Below are 16,567 nucleotides of genomic sequence, written 5' to 3'. Positions count from 1 at the left end.
ATATATCAAATTGATGCCTGCGACGTAGAGAACGCTTTGGTAAAGTGGACATGACTTACTGCAGGCGTGGGAGAAATATAAGGGGGGGAACACCGTCACAATATATATATATATATATATATATATATATATATATATATATATATATATATATATATATATATATATATGTATATATATATATATATATATATATATATATATATATATATATATGTATATATATATATATATATATATATATATATATATATATATATATATATATATATATATATATATATATATATATATATAACTGAGAACTCACACCCCAGAAGTGACTCGAACCCATACTGCCAGGAGCACTCTGCTGGCGTACAGGATCCCTTAACCGCTCGACAAACTCGACCAAAACGACCGGACAAAAGAGGATGGTAGCCGAGGCTATTTCATTCCCTCCGCCGGCACTCGGTTGGTAATCTTGGGCATGGTATTTTATCAAATTACCTCATTCTTTGGGGCACACGTGAGGAACACAAATGCAAACAAGCCTGAATGGTCCCCATGAACTCATGGGGAAGTGGGTACTCCCATGAACTACCCACTTCAAGACTCCGCACCAATATAGAAGCATCAAGAAATATGGGCCAATAGGCCCTCTCCAGTTACTTCCATTCATCCCTTTAACTTACAAAATATTATACCCATTGTTTCGTATTGTGTCTTGTGTTGAAAGTATGTTTTCACCTCATCCAAAACTGTTGTAACATATCACCTCACCCAAATGCAGGCATATAAAATGAAAGTCGTTTAAATTATAGCACAGTAGAACTCTGTTTAGTGTTTGCAGGCTATAGTTGTGTGTGTGTGTAAACTAAAGTCTTTGAAAATGTAATAAGTTATTACGAAACGCGTTCATGTGTCGCGTCAGACTAGAAATAAAAATTAATTTTGGAGAATTGATTTTTCAATTACCATCGACAGTGAAAAGAACCATAAGAAATATTGAGAAAATTCGTGTTAGAATTATTAATCTTACCTTTTCTGTCATATTTAATAATATATGTTTACAAGAAAGACTGGTACCAAAATATACTAATATATATATATATATATATATATATATATATATATATATATATATATATATATATATATATATATATATATATATGTGTGTGTGTGTGTGTGTGTGTGTGTGTGTGTGTGTTTAACTTATTATTAAATCACATGAATACCAGATTCATAGCAACACCTAGACACAAGCAATAAACAAACATTACTTAACTTCAATAGCACATCCAGGCTTCAACAACACCAGCCTGCAATTGACGCAGATTCACTCCGACTCACAGCATGAGCTCCCATGAACACACTGTCGTTACTCTCCACGTAAAAAATAACTCACAAACCACACTTCCACACTTAGATATAAACTACCATGCACTTATAATCATAAGTATATAAAACATAAGATATTCTGGAACAGCTACTCATGTAATTATACTTCTTACTCTGAAAATAAGAATAATTCAATGACATGAACATAAGCCGTTTGGGGTGAGTGGATTCTATGGGACCTTGTGGCTGAGTGGACAGCGCTTTTGAGTCGTAGTCCTAAGGGCTCTGTTACGATCCCTGGCAGAGGCAAAAACAAATGAGCAGAGCTTCTTTCACCCTGATGCATCTATTCACCTCGCAGTAAAAAGGTACCTGAGAGTTGGACAGCTGTTACAGGGTGCGTCCTGGGAATGTGTGTGTGTGTGTGTACTTACGTTAGAGAAAAATCTATGTAGTAAACATAATAGAGGAAAATCAAATTGGCTAGTAAGGCGGGGTCCAAGAGCTAATAGCTGGAGTTTGCAGATACAAAATAGTAAATACAGCTGGTACCACTGACGCACCGCGCAAACTGAACTGAACAAATACCTGACCAGCACAGGACCACATGTACCCCCACTCCACTAAGCAACTTCCATACAATACAATTCAGAAATTTAATGCAATAGCATAACTGCTATACAAGCAAATAGAATGAGAATAATATAACATAGTACTATGAAATGAAGCCATAAATATGTACAACTGCAATACATAATTAATTGAAGGTGAAGATATGTATAAATATGCAAAATTTGAATAGTTATGAAGCAGGTAAATACCTGGGTCATACCAGGCTCCACCAGAGAACACATGAGTTCTGCGGACAATCACTCTCACCACAGATATCCTCACCAACAACACTGAAATAATTGAGTGATAAACCAGAAAACTAAGATAAGATATTGGCGATCCACTGCATATCAAACAATGTCACCCAATTATCAGCAGCCAGCTTATATTTAGGTACATTTTCCACCCTCAAAACTAAAGCACACTATCCAACTCTCATTGCCCCAGACATCGACGATTGGGCAATTTTTATTTATTTCTTTTTTTATTTCTTACATTCTTGAGTTCATTCTTGTTACATTCATAGTTCTTACATTCTTCAACAACCACTAGCACATAGCATTTTGGGTAGGTCCTTAATCCTCATTTTCCCAAGAATACGACCAGCCAAATTCTTTAACCTAACCAGTTTCAACCAGATACCCATTCACTGCTGGGTGAACAGGGGCTACAGTTAAGGATTGGCACCCGGCCAATCCTCCGCGGCCAGAATACGAACCCAGTACAAAGTGCTTGGAAAGCGCAGAGCGAGTGTTTTACCACAGCATCACAGAGACTGAGTCCGGGGACTGCGAAGTGCTTTACTTTATCTCGTCCTTCCGTTTAACATGTCCTCTTGTGCCAGCTTACTTGCATTCACTTCCGGGTGGATACAAGTAGAAGGACATAAGAAATATAGAAAAGAATCGTCTTAGAATCACTGCTAATTCTTTTCTACTGTGAGAACTTGGACAGTGACAGAATGCTTGTGTGTGGGTCTGTACTTCAACACATTAGATTTCAAATGAAAAACACCATTGATAATAAAGCTTTATTTTGAGGGTATTTTTATCAATATTGGGTGAACTGTGTGTATGAAATACAGCTCTTTTATACATAACCTTTCCTATTTTAAAGGACCCAAAAAAAAAATGAGACAATTGGCTTCTCAAGCGTTTCTTTGCTAGTTGTGCATCGTTGCATCGTTTCTTTATACACAGGAGAGGTAACAGACGGTCTAGGGGTGATTCTAGGGGTGCTATTTGCATTTTGACGAGGAACAAAGAAAGTTCAGTGTCATTAATGCCGGCCAAATGATGCTTAATAATCGGAATAAATCAACTGTAAACATTTCCTAAGCATTAGGTGTCACACCTACTGTTTGGTAAAATGTTAAGTAAGAAGATTGCCGTAGTAGAAGGGGGGGGGGGGGGTGACAGTTGAGTGGACAGTGCTTCGGATTCATAGTACTGAGGTTCTGGGTTCGATTCCTGGAGGAGGCGGAAACAAATGGGCAGAGTTTCTTTCACCCTTATGCTCCTGTTCTCCTAGCAGTAAATAGGTACCAGAGAGTTAGACAGCTGCTACGGGCGGCTTCCTGGGGGTGTGTAACAAACAGGAGGCCGGGTCGAGAACCGGGCCACGGAGACGCTAAGCCCCGAAATCAACTCAATATAATCTCAATAACATCAATAAATTATTAATGGCTTTCAGTGGATTACAACTGTGGAATAGTTCAAGAACACTCAAGGATGGAAACATAGATGTTCCGAAGACCACCATCATGATAAAACAATACCAGCATAACATCAAAGGGTTTATTACAAGAAGCAAATCACTTATAAGCATCAGGAACAACGTGCTCAGGTTACAGTTTACTACAAAACTGGAGCTCCTGAACACCCACTACCCTGCAGAGCTCTGGAACACCCACTACCCAGCAGAGTTCTGGAACACCCACTACCCTGCAGAGTTCTTCAACACTTGGAACATGGACTAAAAAGACCAAAATTAAGCTGTAACAGAATCAAATTAAAAAGAAAGTGCGGATAAAGAAAGAAACGAATTTCAATTTTTTCAAAGCATTCATTTCATCTGTGGAATATTATGGAAGTGGGGTATCAGTGTGGGGTATCCAGGGGTACCATTGTGCCTGACACACCAGAGGACCCTTCACAGCATACCAGTGGGGCCAGGCACACCTATGGATCCTTCACAGCACACCAGTGGGGCCCGGCACACCTGTGGACCCTTCACAGCACACCAGTGGGGCCCAGCACACCTGTGGACTCTTCACAGCACACCTGTGGATCCTTCACAGCACACCTGTGGATCCTTCACAGCACACCAGTGGAGCCTGGCACACCTGTGGATCCTTCACAGCACACTAGTGGGGCTCGGCACACCTGTGGACCATTCACAGCACACCACTGGGGCCCGGCACACCTGTGGACCCTTCACAGCACACCAGTGGGGCCCCGGCACACCTGTGGACCCTTCACAGCACACCAGTGGACCCTTCACAGCACACCAGTGGACCCTTCACAGCACACCAGTGGACCCTTCACAGCACACCAGTGGACCCTTCACAGCACACCAGTGGACCCTTCACAGCACACCAGTGGACCCTTCACAGCACACCAGTGGACCCTTCACAGCACACCAGTGGACCCTTCACAGCACACCAGTGGACCCTTCACAGCACACCAGTGGACCCTTCACAGCACACCAGTGGACCCTTCACAGCACACCAGTGGACCCTTCACAGCACACCAGTGGACCCTTCACAGCACACCAGTGGGGTCCGGCACACCTGTGGACATGTAATGACGCTTGGCCTCTTGGTATGGTCAAGTATTATAATATATATAGAGGCAGTCTTGCCTACTACAAATTTCAAGGGCAAATAAATGAACTGCTTACTCAGCAAAGCAATATACTTTAAGTATGGGGTAACAAAGAAACATACAAACATATAAATGAAATACAGGCAGCCAGAAATATTGTTGCACCAGAATGAAATAACACAATATAAATATATATATATATAAGCATTGATCACCATTTTAAAACTTAAATGAATTGATGGGTAAGCAAATAATGGTCTAACCAGGCAATTAGCTATATTACTAAATAATATACAGGTACGAAACACTTATCTCATAACATGTCCACCCCCACCCAGCCTCACCCACGCAACTAGCGTGTAAGAGCATGCACGGCATGGTGTCGACAGGTTACCAACTAAGAACCACATGAAATCTCTAGATATTCTGCTGTCTGAGAGTAATACTTAAGAACATAATTATAACTATACTAATATGCATTTAACACTGCTAAGGGGTAATTAAAGAAATATGTACATACAAAAAACTGAAAAAATTACTGGGATGAATCAGTGATGCTTGGTTGATACACTGCATTCATTATTGGAACATCCCAAATATGGTCATCCCCCCATGAGTCGCCATGGTCTCCCCCTACATGAACTAATATGCAATAGCATTAGCAAAATATTTCATACAGACACACTATAGCATGCTACATTTAATTCAAACCTAAATACTGGAAAACTAATGAATATAATGGTTAATTATAAATAACAGAGGAAAGAAATAATGAACATACATATTTATCATGATAAATGTTAGATTCAAATATATGGCTTCAAGAAATCCCTCCCCGTCCTTAAAGAAAAATGAAATTAACTGAAGGTTGATTTCAGTTTTTGACTGCAGGTGAGTACAATACTGAAAACTCATAATCCAATCATAATTATTGACACTGAACTTCCTAAGGAAAACATTACACTGAACCAATTTATAGAAGATATATGACAATTGAAATACAATCAGAAATACATTAGCAACACTCATGCACAATATGTAAAAAAATCACTATTATAATAATATATAGCAAGGTACATCTTCTTGCAAGAAAAAACAAATTGAATCTTAACTTTTGTAATAAGTTCATTAACTCCAATGGAATGAAATAACTAAATATGGAAATAATCCAAAGTTCATTAGTTGACATTACACTTTTCATGTAAAAACAATTCACTGTAGCAACTATACAATATACATTTTCTTCATTACATTCTGAAACACTGTCTCCCAACTTAAGTGTAACTATAACTGTTCACTTGGATTCTAAACACCTTTATCTCTACTGGGCACTATCTCATTTTGTTCAGCTAAATACCTGAGGTAAATTCTCACTCTCTGCTCATCACAACATTTGTTCTTATTATACTCACCACACTTTGCAAGATTCACATGAGACGAGTACAATACATACATCCGAAATAAATGGCAGTCTGGACAACAAAACCTAATATAGAAGGTTTCCACTTAACTGGTTTCTTTCTCAACCTGGTAGTAATCTAATAACACCACAATTCACTTTATTAATAAGGAACAAGTTACAATACTCCAGCACATCAAGGTAAAGTACTTACTCAACAACTTAAAATACACTACCTTTTGTAAACAGATAGTACAGATCTAACCAATTTCATTCTGGAGCACTTCAACAGTTAGATGTAAGTTACCTGGACTTAGATGTAGTGAACTCTGACAACTACAACTCGGTTGAGGATACCATGTACATTTCCTGAGCTGGAACATCCTGGGTTGTAAGAGTTGATGGGTTTTCGACTGATTTCTACTCCTTTTCGGTAGAGTTAATTCACTGAGATGAATCGACATAGATGAGGGGTGGTTGAGGGAATTCTCCTTGTGAATGGGGATGATCTGGTATACACCCCTCAGGAACCTCTGGTCTCCAACACTCTGGATCTTCTTTGAAACAAACAGCTACGACCAAGTGTCACTAAAAGTAGATGAAACAGGGTTAGAAAACTCCGACACATCCGAAACTTCTTCACTCTTGGAACCACCAACAATAAGACCGGACTTAGAAGTTGACCTCTTATGCCTATTGAAACAGACAAGAACAACCAGGAAAAGTGCAAGGAACACTTGTCTGAACTGATTCAGGTGACAACCAGTGTTGGGCAAATCATTCAGTCTCCTCCCGACTCTGCAAGACCCATCAGAGTGATAAAACATGAGAGCGCCCAAACATGTTAACAATAACAAACGAACACGCTCTCACCTCCTAACTGTGAACTCACCAAACAATCCTTTATAGCCTTCTTGCTCTACCATAATAGTATCATACCCACTCTGAAGCTTGGACCACACTTACTGTGAACTTTACTCAGCAAGTGTTTTCCTCCTGGTGATATCAAATAATTCAGCAAGTGTTAGGGGTTCTTATCACCTGGTAGGTGAAAACCATATTACTTTGGAACCACCCCAAGGGCAACCTGTAACCTTACACACTCATCAACAAACAAAACAGGTTGGATATCCACGTCCCCCCCTCCAACTTGGAACTCACATATTTTACCTTGAACCTCTGCTTCAAAGTCTGATAAAATCATACAACACCACTCTGACTCTGAGAAACAGTACAATACATGAACTTAACATATGTTCTGTACATAGATGATACACAGTCCATTTCTTCAAGGGAGTATAGGTCCTGTGAAACAACTTCAGTTTGTATTAATGTCCTCAGAACACTCTGACTCCCATTACACAATGTTAAACAATTGATCCACCCGGAACAAGAATAACTGGCCAACCCCTCACTGCAATTTAGAAAAAATATTATCACTGTTAACTGTTACTCAAAATTTGCCAAATTGTCCTCCCATGACATATTCTTGAGATGCTTAGAGTACTTTCTCTTTACAATCACTAAATATTCTAAGCTGGGTCACCTCCTCACAGTCAACTGTAGAGGGAGGCTCAATAGGTCTCCATCTGCTCGACAGAAGCTGAGCATTTAGATGATCTCCCACAATCTCCAGCAATGGATCTACATAATAGACTGTCTCTTTACTACTCTCAGATATCTTGGGGTTAGTCCTACTTAACGTACACAAAGGCAATGACTCTAAAACTGGAACGAGTGGGCAAGTAACTGGCAACCCGACATCCTTTTCCAAACCATTTTGGTTCGAATATTTCGGGGTCAAGGCTTCAGCTGACTTACTCTCGACACCTGACTCAACCTCTGGAGCGAGCGGGCAAGTAACAGGTACACAGACTTCCTGTTCCAAACCGTTTACTTGGATAGAATAAATTGGGATCAAAGTATCAGACTCACTCTCAACAATCAGGTTGGCCACAAATGAATCCTGAATATCTAGCTCCTACTTCATCTCTAAAGGGGTCCTGGACTGTGAAACAATTACCTTGGTAGTAACAGAACTGACAATTGGAACACTAATAGAATTGGATGCAGCACAGGTAGTTTAGATAATACCATCCTCTATATCTGTCTGTTCACTCACAGAACTGGACTCAGCACAGGCAGGATAGATAACACCACATACTGCCTCAGGCTGTGCCAGCACACAACTAGGGGGTAGTAAACATGATAGAACACTCTGTCTCAATAACGTGACACTTGTCAAAATCATTACCCACAATAACATCAACCCCAGGGATGGGCAACTGCTAACTAAGTGCTACAGTGCACCAACCTGCTGTAATGGTGGACCACAGGTGAATTTTAACTAATGGTACACACTGAGCATGACCTCCAAATCCCTGGATTTGGCCTTCGAATCCCTGAACCTCCAAATACTTCTTCACCGGTGTCTTCTGCGCAAACATCAGCAAGAACACAGTGAGAAATTAGAGATTGGGCGCTGCATCCTGTCCTCTTAAAAAGAACGTCGCTTTTGGTCGTTTACCCGTATGGCTGAATTTGGATGTAATTTGAAAATGAAATTAATTTTGGGATTTTTTTTTTTCAACAACAGTAAGTTAAGGGTCCTCTGATAGGTTAGGTGGGCAGGAAATTCTCATAAAGTTTCAAAACGGTATGAAAAACGTTAATGGAAAGAATCCTTTTCAAACCTGGCCGAGTTAGCCGGACGTCTCAAACAGAAAACGGAACAGTACGTCACTTTTGTGAGTCGATTTCATTTCAAATTATGCCCAAATTTGGCCATAGCCAAAAGTGACGTTATTTTTAAGAGGACGGGTTGGGGAAGCACCAGTGTCCCTCAATAACTGCATTGACTTCCAGCTTCCACTGGTACAAAATATTTCACCAGCATAGATATAAAGACTAAAATCAGTCATCTAATTTGACTTGACTGGAGCAACATTAGAATTAATTGCTTGCTACCCCCGTCTCATAATCAGACCGGTAGGTCTCAACTCAGGGTGCAAGGTAAAACAGGAATTAACCACATGATCTCTTCTCTTGCAATGTGTGCAATATCTGCCAGTGGTCGAAACAACCAAACCAACTGCAGGTTTAGACACTACACTATTTGAGGGTGAAAACTCCGTCTGATTTTCCTCTAACTTTGGCTTTACATGAGAAGAGTTCAGGGGAGTTGGTGGGTTAGCTGGTCTGGTCTGGAAAACATGAGATTTAGGAACAAGATAATTACTCCTAGAATGATTAGTATTATATTGGGTTCGAAAAGGAAACTTTGTGAGTAACTCGTGTTTGTCTGCTAGCTTGGCTACTTTCATAATGTCATTGGTCTGTTTATGTTCAGCTATAAACAATGCTAATTTCTCTGGCAGACAAATTTGGGTGATTATCAGTACTACCTGTATGATTATTAATGTCACCTTGCCCTGCTGTAATTCCCTGTTCCTTTAGTCTCTTATTATTTATTGCTATACGCTGTTGAATTTCTAACTGCTTAGTTTGATGCTCTGCTTGTTTAGATTGATGCTCTGCTTGCTGCCTCCTAACTTCCTCTAGTTGCAACTGAGCCTCAATCCTTCTGTTCTGTGATTCTAGTTCAACTTGTTGCTGTTGGCGTTGATCTCCAGCATATGTTACTGAGTCTCCAATTCAAGTTTTTTTTATTGATATATAAAAAACCAAAGTACAAAAACAGGGAACAAGTGCAAAACAACATAGAAATACAAACAATCGTGCTTACACATGAAACAAAGGAAACACCATGAAACAGACATAAAATACATACAAGAGGTCACAGGAAAGCACACAGGACACAAGCAAGGAAACCCACAAACAGCATGGGACAGAGAATGCATTCAATACACAACAAATAAATGACATAAGTACAATAACAAAAATGTACAAGAAAAAATACACAAAAATTACAACAAATGTACAGAAAGCTAACCACCCCTAGAACGGAAAAAGGGAGTAAATGAAAGCACAAGCACGGGCAGTCCGACCCCCTCACACAGAGGAACAGAACCGGACACAAATGAAGACACCAACATCAAATAAACAGTAAATCCAAAAACTACACATAAGAACATAAATAACATGAAATATGTACAAAGAATAAAACAATTACAAGGACAAAGAAATAATCACACACACACACAACCCATGCGACAAACACATGGAACAGCAACATACACAACCAGATCACCCCACACCAATACGTCCGCCACCCCAACACACGGGGCATGCGCAAAGACAGGAAAGAAAGAACACCAAACACCCATAACCGCGCACAACCACAACACAAACACTCATACCGAACAAAGGCAAAGCACAAAACAAATTGTAAATACATCAAAACAGGCCCACACAGGAGCCAGAAACAAACACCCACACCACACATACGCACAGACAAGGACACCCACCTGTGCATGCAAGCACTAGGGAAACAACACACACAACACAGAGAGGAACCAACCACACGGATCACTCATACTTCTCCGAGTACTCCCGAGCCGGAAATCGTAAGCAGTAAGCATCCCAAACACCTAGGTCTTCTTCAGTAAGCGGACGTCCAGGAGTCGCAGTAGGCCGAGGCATCAAATCCGGTACGCCAATGATGAAACACTGCGCCCGCGGAATCCCAGATGGTAGAGGGGCACCAGGGAACAGGACGCACCAGGTCATCAGACTCAAAACACAGAGCTGTACTAGAACTGACGACCACCTCTCCGGACGGGAGGACAAAAGGTAAGGGTTTCCTCCTAGGAAGCCGGTCACAGGGCTGCACACTTGAAAGCACACCAGGCTGCACAGCAGGCCGCACATCGGGCCGCCCATTAGGGCGCACACTTCAGTCTACGCCGGGCATCGCACTGAGCCCCACAGAGGGTGGCTCCGCAGGCGCCCCAATGCCCCCACCCATCGGAACAGGAGCAGAGTTCTCCCGCCGCACATCCTTTGACAACACCACTAGAAGGTCGCGGTCACCAGGGGCAACCGCCCACTGAGGAGAGCCACCAGCAGGGGGCACAGTGTCCAACACAGAAGGCACCACAGGAGGCAGCACCACCTCGCCCACAGCATCATCATCCATAGCATCACGCTCCTCTGCCCACGTCCGGTGAGGTGACGCATCCCGAGCCAACCGACGGCGCTTAGAAATATGCCGTTGATCGTCGAAACCGTCACCCTCTGCAAGCGGTGCCCAAGAAGAACCGTCGGCAGGCGATCTCAAAGCCGGGGCAGCACGACCACGCAAAACGGCAGCTTCAACGACACGAGGTAGCAAGCCACCACCAACCAGAGAGACCGGATCCGGAGAAGGAAGAGACACAGCTGGCGGAAGGGTAGACACCAGCACACTTAAAAGATCCAGCGAGGGTGACGGATCCAGCACAGGAGAGGAGGCACGTGTTAATGAGGAAACTACCAGAGGCAACGAGGCAGAGGGCGGGGCCGGAGTCACACACACCACCACCCCTGACAGCCCCGGGAAGCACACGTCCTTTTGCAGGTGAGACAGACACCACCCCTACAGCACCATCCAAGGCCACCACGGAAGCAACTGGATGCGGATGCACCTCCGCATCCACCGAACGTCGAAGGCAGGAATCAGGGGCCCCTAGGTTCTCAGAGCTTACAGGTAGGGCAAACAGATCAGGGCCAGATGGAGCGACAGCCGGAACCGCCGCAGGAACCACACCAGGCATCTTCACAGAGCGAGGATCCGCCGGGGAATCCCCACACACAGACAAGCGGGAAAAGTCATCCTCCAGGAAAACTGAAGGGGCCTCAGCACGAGGAGCATCACAGCCGGCCGCCACATGGCCTTCAGCACCACACCGAAAACAGGTGCGTGTTTGACCCTGTTTAAAGATCCGCAGAGAGAGCCCACGAAACGAAACCCTGGAAGGAATAGGGCTCGTGACCTGCATGACGAGCGGTCAAGCGCCCAGACGGACCCCATTTAGCCGGTCCGCACACAAAGACCTAGTGTTTACGCACCACACCGCGTAAACACCAACATGAGCTCCGCCTCGGGGAAGGTCACCGGCACACCATGCACACTTACAAAAGTCAAGGGCCCTAGGGATCCGAGATCTCCACAGTCACAGCCGAAGCAGGAAGAGGAAGCAAGCGTGCATCCCAGCGTGCCACAAACTCCTGGTAAATAAGTGACGTGACAAATGACACCGCCACACAGGTAGGCGAGATTTTTTCTAGCTCCAGGAGATTGGAGACGTTGACACGGAGCACGTCCAGGAGAGCAATCTCCACAATGGCCAGTCCACTGCACCAGAAAAATCCAGCCGTACAGTATCCACCCGTCGAACACGGCCACCACTGGCCACCTCAATACTGGCAACCAGAGCCCCGGCTAGCGGGCGCTCCACACCTCCAACAACAAACCACCACTCAGCAACGGCAAATGACGACTGGCTGCTCTAGCCCGACGTCTGCACCCTCTGACGACGGAGCAGGGAATTTCAGCTGTTTTTCGCAGGTCTGCATTTCCAACCTCTGTTTCTCTGCTTCTTATCCAGCCAACTCGAGTTTAGATTCCATTTCTAACTTTAGAATAGTCACCTGGTCACTTGACTCTTCCTCTAATTCCTCTAACCACTCCTCGTCAAGTTTCTCCTCCTCCACCAAGTGTGTGACAATTACCCTTACTAAATGAGCCTTTAGCATTCTCTTTGAAAGTTTCAGATTTATTTTTTCAGCCATGTACAACAACCCAGACTTATTCAAGTCTTTAATTTCACCAAACTTAGGCTGCTCGACCAACACAGCAATTTGTTCCTAAATTGTCAGCTTAATTAGCACAACTAGCAATTACAACAACACTGAAAGTTTGCTTGGCCACTGGCACAAGCAGTACATTTACCTCATTTGTGAGGTGTTGAGAAAACTTCTTCAAGCAGCTCTGAATAAACATGGAAATGGTACACAGGCTTGGTTGGGTAGCACTAGTTAAACACACAGTACCTAGGAAGGCATTAACAATTAGTAACTTGTACTACTATTTAGTTCATTGAATTAAGGGAATTAATTCTCCCGGACAGGCCCCCATTTTGTTATGACTCTTGACCTTTTGGTATAGTTCCTCTGAGGAACTATACTTATAGTAGTATCATATATATAGAGGCAGTCTTGCCTGCTACAAATTCCTAGGGTAAATAAATGAACTGCTTACTCAGCAAAGCAATATACTTTAAGTATGGGGTAACAAAGAAATATACAAACATATAAATGAAATACAGGCAGCCAGAAATATTGTTGCACCAGAACGAAATATCACAATATAATTATATATATAAGTACTGATCATTATTTTAAAACTTAAATTAATAGATGGGTATGCAAATAATGGTCTAACCATGAAATTACTTATGATACTAAAAAAAACAGGTACGAAAGACTTATCTCATAGAATGTCCACCCCAACCAGCCTCACCCATGCAACTAGCGTGCACGGCATGGTGTCGACAGGTTACCAACTACGAACCACATGAAATCTCTAGATACTCTGCTGTCTGAGAGTAATACTTAAGAATATAAATATGACAATACTAATATGCATATAACACTGCTAAGGTATAATTAAAGAAATATGTACATACAAACAACTGGAATAAATACAGGGATGAATCAATGATGCTTGGTTGATACACTGCATTCATTATTGGAACATCCCAAATATGATCTTTCCCCCATGAGTCGCCATGGTCTCCCCCTACATGATTTAACAGGCAATAGCGTCAGCAAAATAATCTCATACTAGCACACTACAGCATGCTATATTTAACACAAACCTATATATTAGAAAACAAATAGAGATAATGTTTAATTTAAAATATCTAAGGAAAGAATAATGAACATACATATTTATCATGATTGATGTTAGAATCAAATATATAGATTCATAACATTCCTCCTCGTCCTTAAAGAAAAATGAAATTAACTGAAGGTTGATTTCAGTTTTTGACTGCAGGTGAATACAATGCTGAGTACTTATATTCAAATCAGAATTATTGACACTGAACTTCCTAAGGAAAACATTACACTGAAGCAATATGTAGAAGGTATATGGCATTTGAAATACATTCAGAAATACATTAGCAACACTCATGCACAATGTGTAAAAAATCACTAATATCATATTTGAGAAGGTACATCTCCTTGCAAGAAAAGAACAATTTGAATTAAAACTTCTATAATGAGTTCATTAACTCCAATGGAATGAAATAACTAAATATGGAAATAATCCAAAGTTCAATAGTTGACATTACATTCTTTATGTAAGAACAATTCACTGTAGCAACAATACAAAAAACATTTAATTCATTACATTGTGAAACACTGTCTCCTCACTTTAGTGTATCTATTACTGTTCACCTTGGATTCTCAATACCTTTATCTCTCCTGGACACTATCTCATTTTGTTCACCTAAATACCTTGAGGTTATCTTGAGATGATTTCGGGGCTTTTAGTGTCGCTGCGGCCCGGTCCTCGACCAGGCCTCCACCCCCAGGAAGCAGTCCGTGACAGCTGACTAACTCCCAGGTACCTATTTACTGCTAGGTAACAGGGGCATTCAGGGTGAAAGAAACTTTGCCCATTTGTTTCTGCCTCGAGCGGGAATCGAACCCGCGCCACAGAATTACTAGTCCGAAGGGAGGCGACACATATAAGTACGGTCAGGAAAAACAACAGAGTAGCCCACACCGTCCACAGACTTAGACCCATCGGTGAGGATGGAAATAGAGTGGGAGTGTGAAGAAAAGTGCTCAAGGAAGAGGCTTTTCAGAATTGTAGGAGGGGTAAAGGCTTTAGTAATACAAGTCAAGGACGTACAAAACTTGGGAAGGGGGGACTCCACGGAGGCAAGGAAGGAACAATATGAGGAGAAACATTAGAAATATGAACTGAAAGAGAATTCTGTAAGCGAGATAACCGGACAGAAAGAGGGAGACGATGAAGAGGAACAGGTGCTACAAAAGGAGGAAAAGTCAAAGCAAGTCAGAGGCGACAGGAAGGATGTTGTAAAGACCGCGCAAGATAGCAAAGACAGTAGCGATCACGGCGGTCCTGAAGAGAGAAAGCCAGTGTCAACATACAAACTGAGGGCGGGAGTCGAACGAAAGGCACCAGAGCTGAGACGCAACCCAGTATGGTGCAAAGCATCAAGACGGCAAAGAGTAGAAGGAGAAGCAGAAGAGTATGCAGGGCAACCATAATTGAGTTTAGACAGGACGAGAGAGGAGTGCAAATAGAGGAGCGTGCGCCTATCCACTCCCCAAGAAGTATGGGACAAAACCTTAAGGAGGTTAAGGGCCTTAGAGCATTCAACACGGAGGTAAGAGATATGGGCTGACCAAGACAAACGAGTGTCAAAGACTAACCCCAAAAGCTGTGCGGAATCCCTGTACATAATGGGATGACCATAAAGCGATAAAGAGGGACGAAGAACGACATGCTTCCAAGTAAAAGTCATAGCACAAGTCTTAGACGCAGAGAACTTGAAGCCATGATTGGTGGCCCAAGACGACACGGCATCAATCGCAAGTTGAAGCTGCCGTTGAAGGAGAGGCGAATCACCACCCCGACAGCAAAGGGTAAGATCATCAACATAGAGAGCGGAGAAGACCCCAGAAGGAAGAGAGGAAAGAAGACCGTTGAGGGCAACTAGAAAAAGAGCTCAGAACACTACCCTGGGATACACCCTCATACTGCCGAAAAGGGGCAGAGAGAGTGGTACCAAGCCGCACACGAAAGGAACGACAAGAGAAGCAGCTCTGGAGGAAGAGAAGGAGGTTCCCACGAAGGCCAAAGAATGAAGTTGAGACAGAATATGATAACGCCAGGTAGTGTCGTAAGCCTTTTCCAGGTCAAAAAGGACGGCAACAACGGAGGTCTTCGCAGCAAAAGCAGTACGAATATAGACCTCCAAGTTCACCGGGACATCCGTTGTGCTGCGGCACTTGCGAAAATCAAATTGAGAAGGGGAGAGGTGGTGATAGTGTTCTAAGAACCACATCAAACGAACGTTAACCATACGTTCAAAGAGCTTGCAGACACAACTCATGAGAGCAATAGGGCGGAAGTCCTTGGGGGATGACCCGAGAGACCCTGATTTCCGAACAGGGAGGATAACAGCATCGAGCCAGTCTTCAGGAACTGACGACGACTCCCAGACCCGATTGTACAGATTCAGTAAATACTGAGACATGCACGGAGGGAGATGGGGAAGCATTTCATAATGAATGCCATCGGAGCCCGCTGCTGTAGAACCACAAAGGGCTAGGGCAGACTGAAGCTCAGAGAGAGAGAAGGGATCATAATAGGAAAGGTGAAGATAAGTACAGAAATTTAAAGGATGAGATTCAAGAATAGGTTTAC

The 16,567-nt window shown here is 42.6% G+C and overlaps 1 protein-coding gene across 2 annotated transcripts in view; it reads left to right on the top strand.

The window, feature by feature from the left end:
* Positions 1 to 16,567, top strand: part of LOC138366924 (extended synaptotagmin-3-like) — a 134,667-nt gene that overhangs the window by 30,979 nt on the left and 87,121 nt on the right. The window lies entirely within an intron of this gene.

Source organism: Procambarus clarkii, chromosome 2 (assembly GCF_040958095.1).
Source record: "Procambarus clarkii isolate CNS0578487 chromosome 2, FALCON_Pclarkii_2.0, whole genome shotgun sequence".
NCBI classification, from domain to species: Eukaryota; Metazoa; Arthropoda; class Malacostraca; order Decapoda; family Cambaridae; genus Procambarus; species Procambarus clarkii.
This window is presented reverse-complemented; position numbering and strand designations above follow the sequence as displayed.